The sequence below is a fragment of the Notothenia rossii genome (assembly GCF_949606895.1).
Source record: "Notothenia rossii genome assembly, chromosome: 2".
NCBI lineage: Eukaryota > Metazoa > Chordata > Actinopteri > Perciformes > Nototheniidae > Notothenia > Notothenia rossii.
In genome coordinates, this window is record NC_136904.1 from 58,514,056 (window position 1) to 58,522,455 (window position 8,400).

The 8,400-nt window shown below is 40.6% G+C and overlaps 1 long non-coding RNA gene across 1 annotated transcript; it reads right to left on the reverse strand.

The window, feature by feature from the left end:
* Window positions 1-358: 358 nt before the first annotated feature.
* On the reverse strand, window positions 359-6,341 carry LOC307030422. The gene is made up of 5 exons (XR_013805658.1): window positions 5,973-6,341; window positions 5,350-5,461; window positions 5,004-5,172; window positions 4,712-4,866; window positions 359-619 (listed from the first exon to the last, which is right to left on the reverse strand). It is a non-coding gene; the product is annotated as an uncharacterized lncRNA (long non-coding RNA).
* Between the last annotated feature and the right edge of the window lie 2,059 nt (window positions 6,342-8,400).

Genomic DNA, 8,400 nt, shown 5'->3' on the forward strand with positions numbered 1-8,400 from the left:
TGGTCAAAGTAAGGTACAAATAAACAGAATCACACGAAGCCTGGTTATAGTGTTGCCTGACTTTATAAAGTGTGTTATTTTTTTACAAGTGTGTGGTTACGTTCCTGCTGAAAAAACCAGCATGGTGTTGACCAGCATGGACCAGCATATGTTGTGTTTTGGTCACCAGCATGGACCACCATTCTGGTCCATGCTGGTGGACCATGCTGGTGACCAAAACACAACATATGCTGGTTTTGCTGGAATACCAGCAGACCAGCCTTTATCTATCACCAGCTTATAGTATTACATATGCAATGTATTCTGGTAACTATCAAAATAAAGACATTGTATAGTGTTCATAACAGTATTTTTATTTAATAAATTATACTTAATACAATAATATTACAAAAAAAACCTACATCTAAATAAATATATAATCTAAAATAGATGCATTTGATTTAAAAATAACAAATATAATTCAAAATGTAAACAGCAACAAAGAAATTATAAACATTATTTTTCTTTTTATTGTTAATATCCATTATCTTCTCTGTTATGTATCTTCCGGTCTTTGCCAATCTGGCCAGCATTTCTTGGTCCTCCACATCTTTCTCGTACAGCCACTGTTTGAAGCAAACTGAAAATAAGAAACAACAATGTTTTAACAAATCGTATTAAATTATGTGATGATAGCACTGTAAACAGAATAGCTGAAACTTTAAAAAAATAAATAACTCAGTCAGGGTTCATACACTTTTTCACCAATGATTTTCAATGAGTTTTCAATGACATCTCCATGATCTTTACCTATTTTTCCATGACCGAAAAATATTACTCTTTCTCAGCGGTACCACTGAAAATGGTTTATTTTAACATGGAATAGGAAAATAAGGTCAGCATATGAAACATGTAGTGCCTATCTAAAACAAATCAAATAGTAGGCTTACTAGCTTCTACAAGCTAAAGCAACTGTAGTCAGGGATGCAAACTAATCAGGTATGAAAAAGGTGACAAGGATCCGAGCCCCCCCCCCCCCACGGAATATCGGCTTTAAAATGAGGAATAACAGAGGATTTTAGCAATCAGAACAACTAAAGCAGCAGTGTTAAAGGTCCAATTTCATGGCCATTTCCAGTGATTATAATTCCATTGTTGAGGTCTACTAGAATAGATTTATATTGTGCATTTTTCCAAAATCACTTTGGTTTCTCATACAGCATCTCTGTAAACTATGTGTATTCACTGAATTTCACTCTCTGCCTTTAACGGCTCGTTGTAGCTCCAATAGTTCCAGCCCCCACCCTCCCTGTGAGCAAAGTGTGCTCTGATTGGTTGGTTCACGTTGTGAATCGCGCTTAGCTCCGTGGAGGTGTGTTTTCCATGTTTAGCGATACACAGCGAAACACAGCCAAACTCATCCTGCGCACACACAAAGTCACAGCCGAAGTAAAAACAATAAGTGTGGCTTGATATTGAGTAAGAAAAAGGTTGATAAACGCTGAGAGAATGGACCTGCAGAGAGAATTTCACCGCGATCCCAACTGTCTGTTATCAGCCTGCAGCCAGGGAGCAGAAATCAGCAGAGCTGCCTGCACTGAGTGTGTGTGTGGATTTGTCAATTTGGACCAATCAGCAGGGGCTTAACGTAACGGCTCCGCGGACGTAACGTAACGGCTCCACGGATTGGCCCATTTAGTTCCGGGTACGTGCTTTCGTAAGTACGTACCCGGAAGAATCAAATGGATAATGACGAATCACCAACGAGGCGTTTTGGGGAGGTATTTTCTGTGTCAGAGTTTTACTCGCTACAGGGTGTACTTTAAGGGTTTTGACTCTGCACACCGTTTACATGCAGAAAAACCTTCATAACACACAAGGGGACGGGTAATAACCGGAAAAGCATGACATGGGAGCTTTAATAACAACAGAAACGCCAAAGAGTCACATCTGATAGAAATATATAAAAGCATTTATTTTAAATTGTGTAGTAGTCAGTTTATATTCTTGGCAGCACTGTTGAGCATTTTGAAAATGTATTTTCATGCCTCTGTGCAAGGCTTAGTCTTTCTATCTTTATAGCCAGCGGTGTAAAGTAACCAAGTTCATAAACTCAAGTACTATACTTGGGTAAAATGTTGACATACTTTTGACTTAACTTAAGTATTTCAATGTTTTGCTATTTTGTTATTTTACCCCTCTACAGTTCAGAGGTAAATTGTATTTAATACCTTTAGTTACTTCACAGATGTGGATGAATGATGTGAAATATAATCAAGTGTTAAATCAGACTTTAGTTCCACCTGGAGTAAATCCACAAGCTACCCTGCAGTATACAAAGTCATTCAAACTAGCTGCACCTTTACCAGCTTTGAGAACACTTTCATGATCAATCATTATAAAACATATCATATTATTCTGAAATGGACCAATCTGCACAATGACTACTTTTACTGTCGCTACTTTCACTATATTTTGATGATAATACTTTTCTACTTTGACTTGAGGAACATTTTTAATGCAGGACTTTTACTGTAACAGAGTATTCCTACACTCTGGGACTATTACTTTTACTCAAGTACAAGATCTGTGTACTTCTACTTTTACTCTAGTACAATATCTGTGTACTTCTACTTTTACTCAAGTACATGATCTGAATACTTCTACTTTTACTCAATTACAATATCTGTGTACTTCTACTTTTACTCAAGTTCAATATCTGTGTACTTCTACTTTTACTCAAGTACAATATTTGAATACCTCTTATTTTACTCAAGTACAATATCTGTGTACTTCTAAGATCTGAGTACTTCTACTTTTACTCAAGTACAATATCTGAGTACTTCTACTTTTACTCCAGTACAATATCTGAGTACTTATACTATTTCTCTAGTAGGCCTACAATATCTGAGTAGCCTACTTCTACTTTTACTCAAGTACAATATACTTATACAACCTCTGTTTATAGCCTATGAAAAAAACTATTAGAAAACGAAGGTTAAAGCTAACGTTAGCAGATAGTGACAATGTATGCTAGTTAGCTAGCTCAACGATTCCTTAAATAATATTGCGACAGAAAAACGAGTGGGAGCTCTGCTCTGAACACCTGAATGGCCCGTTCTAACAGCTGTTCACCAGCGGTCCAGTCTGTGCCACAGTGACTCCGGATCGCACAGTTACTGTTATCGAAGCACCGTAGGTAATGTAGCTGCTGGAGTTAGACCCTCATCGCGGAGCAGCAGAGTTTAGCCGACAGGCAGGAAGACTCGAGCATACAGCTCACGCTTCATATTTTAAAAAATAACACCATGCGCGTCATGATGGCACATAACAGCTCACGACCGCTGATTATTTCGGCGATTAAATTAAATGTAAATTATATTTGATGCAACTTTATTTACATTTCCATGACTTTTCCAAAACTTTGGAAAAAATATTGTTTTCCATAACTTTTCCAGAACCTGGAATTTACATTTTGAATTTCCATGACTTTTCCAGGTTTTCAATGACCGTACAAACCCTGCTCAGTTACCTCTAATCATTAACCCATGTTTGTATAATTGAGTTAACTCCGTGTGTTGCTGCTAGCATAACACCTGACGTGGAAACGTTACTCGTGGATGGGGCTACAGAGCTACTAGAAAGACAGTCGAACCCGGTGAATTCCTCCGTCTGAATGTGGTGCACTTTTGCTAAATGTTTAGACAAATAGCTTGTGTTACCGCCCTTACATGCTAAATTATTATTGCACTTTTGGCAACGAGCATTTTCCAACTCTAGACCAAGCCCCCAGGAAGTGCGCCGGACTCTGAGGAAAATACACATTGTGTCCAAACGGTGGTACTACAATTTCCTTATCAGTCTGTGACGTCGACCGGCCCAGAAATAATTTTTCCCATAGACTAACATGGGGAAAGAGAGGTCTGTAAATCGGTGGATACTTTTTTTGAAACTAAATAAATTACCCTCTATGAACTATTCTATACCCCTTATTACAATCATTCGGTATCCATTAATTCTACTGAGCCGAGAGTGTGAGCTCGGGGGGGGGGGGCTTAAGGGACGCATGCTCTGTGAGCGCACATACGGGTTCAGCCAGGCATGACGGGTAATCTGTGACATTTCGCTCTCTCAAAAATTGGGCCATTTTGACTTCATGCGCCAATGAGCAGCTCTCATAGGAAAGAAAGAGACCCCTCCTCCGACGCTGTATCCAGTTCTTATTATACATCCATGCTCAAGACGGGTAACATATAACTACCCTCGGGGCGCTTAGTTCTCTCCGCCATGTGTGTGTGTGTGTGTGTGTGTGTGTGTGTGTGTGTGTGTGTGTGTGTGTGTGTGTTGCATGTATGTAGCAGGTTGTGTGTGTAAACTGCCCCGACCCCTCGCACACCGACCGGGGAGAGAGATCTCTCGTCTGGATTAGAAAGATCGAAAATAAATCATAGACGCACTTTGTAGTCTTATTGCATATTAGAAACGGAGTTGGCGACAGTAAGACTGCAATATAATGTTTATGTAGATATAATACATATGACATCTATTTTTGAAATGTCTCCAGTACCGATAAAAAGATCGATAACGTTTGACCTTAACGGTACCACGGTCTTTAATAATTCAGCCCTACCCATCTCTAGTTTTAATTATTACATCATCAATATTACATTTCAAAAAACCAAGTACTTGGTATCTCACAAAGAGCAAGTTGCTAGTGCTGCTAAGAACATACCTGGTGATGGTGATGATGGTGGCTCTTTGCTGCAGGATCTGGTCGATGTCCTCCTAGCAGAAGCGATTGCCTTCGTCGTTCTCGTCCATGATGGCGGCGTAGGCTCCTTTCCTCAGCAGGTCCTCGATCTTCTTCTTGGAGAACTGCTGGACCGGCTAAAGGCGACGCAGAGAGACATTTACATAAGTGGATTTAGAAAACTCTTTTTGAAATTAAACTAAGCGTACTGCAACAGCGACTGACCCAAAAATGACTTGGCATCTAGAAATATGACAGATTTTCTTTTTCTCACCCCGTTGTTGTTGCCTTCTTTGTTCCCACTCGTGCTCCTGCAGGACAGCACGGTGCAGCCCGAGCTTCAGACTAGCTTTATCCAGCTTTTCCCTCTCATAGTTTCTAGTGATCAGACGGTACACCTTCACCGCCTTAGACTGGCCAAAACGATGACACCGAGCTTGAGCCTGAAATAAAAAATTAAAAGAGGGGTCAAAAGAGCATCATGTGCAGCTGCTGTTAAACGTTTTTTAAGCATTAAATGGGAAAATATACACTTAAAGAACCGAGGGAATAAACGGAAAGACTGTTGTTGTTGTAGCCCTATTGAACTATCTTTAGGACAGACAGAGCAGATATCGTACCTGCAGGTCATTTTGAGGGTTCCAGTCAGAGTCGAATATCACACAGGTGTCCGCAGCAGTGAGGTTCACAAGCTCTTGATCAGGTGTTTGATGCGGGCTGGCATGATCCTTTCTGCAGCGATAAATAAAGAAAACAAAGAAGACATTATAAATAATATTAATGATGGTAACAACAATAATATTAGTATAACTATTTATATAGCACTTACACAATTGCAAAGTGATTCTCACAACAAAAATAAAGAACAAAACAATATCAACAATAAAAAAACTAATGATTATAGGAATGTTAAGAGACAAAGAAACGATAAACACTCTAAGAGGCCGACTTCAAAAGGTAGACTCAAAGGCTCTTGATGACATCAATGAGCAGTCCCAAAACATGCTGCTGTATAAAAAGAAATAGGTCCATATTTCTTCTATTTAGTGTTGGATGATTTGTTGTATTGATTGCTGATGGATGTTAAGATATGTTTTACAATTATTACAAAAAGATTATTATAATTGGAATCAAAAAGTTTACAAATCGTAGTTTTAATAAAATGACTAGCAATATAGGATTGATTCAACAGCGGTAAAGCATTAAGTTGCTAAATGAACATACACTGAACTGTAAAACGTACCACTATTTAGGAAATGACCTGATCAGAAGGATTGACTAGTAAGACAGCAAAGAGGCGGAGGAGGTCTCTGTCATGTACAACCATTGGTAGATGTTACACCTGAAAGAAAGACAAGGAAATAAGAGAAGACAGGAGGACAAACATCCTCTTAAAGAGCAACTTCCAGGTTAAAGACACCAGTGAATAAATGTGTAGGAAAATGATGAATACACTAGATTTTCCCCAAAATATACAGAAATATACACTACAGTGACATCTGGCGTCGTTTTTGTAAGAAATGTTCACTTCCGCATAAAAAAGCCTCGGCACGTGACCTCCCGCGTGTGACGTAACATGGGGGACACAAGGGGGAGAGCGGCCGGTGTAACGTATTAATAAACATGGATCCCAAAGCTAGTTTCGACACAGAAGACACAGAAGAAGTTGAACATGAATATTCTAATGCATATGACGGACCACAACCTTATAATTATGAGCCCGCTAGGCGTCCAAGAGACCAGGAGCAGCCAAGGATTAGAAGAAATAACGGCCATCGGAGAGAAATTGAGCTGTGGTGTGAGGAGAACCAGTGGAGAACTGGGCAGCTAACTTGGTGAGTGACCGGCGTTAGCTACAGAATGTTAGCTAACATCACATCACAACATTGTAAAGTTAGCTATCATATGTCAGGCTATAACTAAAGTAGCATTGATAATATAGTAACGTTACTGGCAGGACTGTTGATACTGATCCATAACAGAAACTAATGCGCAAGTATCAGCCGTATCTCGCGTTACCTAATGCAACTCCACACTACGGTGCTGTGTACCGGAGTGGAGACGCGAGATACGGCTGATACTTGACGATCTGGCGGAGAAAGGTTGTGGAGCCTCCGTTGATATGCCGTTGTAAATGGCTTGATGGAAAGCAGGTGTGTAGTCGGGGAGGGTGCACAGCTGATTGCAGCAGGTGAGTGGAGGTTGAGCCGGGAGCCAGGAGTGACAGCCACCACGCACACACAAACAACACAGACAGGGGGAAACAAACAAACACAAAGGAGACGGCTGGAGCAGTACAGCCACCACAGCGTTACCTAATGCAACTCCACACTATGTCTTACGGTGCCGTGTACCGGAGGGGAGAGAGAGAGAGCAGCGAAGGGGGGGAGAGAGAAGTAATACGGTTTCCTGATAAAGCTGTGGAGAGTATGTGCTGCAGGGAGGTGGATGCACAACGCACCCAGGAACGAACGCTAGCTCCGGTCTTTTTTACTGTGGACTCGATGTCCTGACAGGCTGGTATTTGTGCAACCTGCACAAACACAATACTGCACCATGATTACAAATGGTGAAATACAATGTAAAACTACCGAAAAATACCAGCTCACTAAAACACAACCGCTCAACTCAACGCAACTACTAACTATACCCGCGGTCAGAGAGCGGAGACGTGTCCCCTGTGTGATGTAATATGACGCGTTTGACGTATAACCTTAAAAAAAGCAGTTTTTAAGAGTAGAGCTCAAAATTGCTCCTTTCCCTCTGAATTCCTGCCCTTATGTCTCGTAAGTAAAAGACCAAATCATGTCAAGCTTTAACCTGAGCCTGTTTTTTCAGTCTTTACAATGCACTGTTGGAAATTACATTCCAAAGGCTAAATTCAAACTCAATACAATAAATAACTGGGTACCAAAGTGCTTTACCTGATAGAACACGGTCCACATGGAGCAGCAAACATCCGGCTGGGCCTTTTGCTGCATATCATCTCCTCCCTCTCCACTGTTTCCAGTAGACATCTACTGCCTCTGTCCAATAAAATAGAAATGCCCCAAAACAATCATATTTAAAAAGTTAAAAACAATAACTTGCTTTTGGCATTCAAATGTATTAGAATCTCACCTTTTTCCTGGATGTCAGGAAGGCCAGGAAGTCGTTCCCTTCAAGTCTGCAACCAGTCATAGGAGTTCAAATGCAAAGCCTGAACGATGAAGAGCGGGAGACTTACATTTTACAAGATAAGTAATACCAGAGCAGTGTGTACGACATGCAGAGAACAGATCAAATCCCTGACAGACTCATACACTTTGGTGATGTCCTCATCTGATAATGATGTGTCATGTCTCGCAAATTATGTTAGTTAGTTTTTGTCTTGGTCTAGTGATTTTCCCCTTTATTTTTGAATAGTAACCTTTCCTCTCGTTTCAGATACTCTGACCTCCCTTCCTTGTGTGTCTCCCACTCCTGTGATTGTCGACCCCGCCCCTGATTGTTTCCACCTGTTCTCCATTACCTGGTGTATTTATTGTCCTCGTCTCCCTTTGTCCTGTGCCAGTTCGTTTCGTTCCTTGTGACTACCACCAGCATTTGCAATCCAGGATTAACCCCAAGCAGAGCTTTGAGCCACGTCTTGTTTAAGTATTTTTGTCGTTCATGCTCCTAGTGTTTTTTCC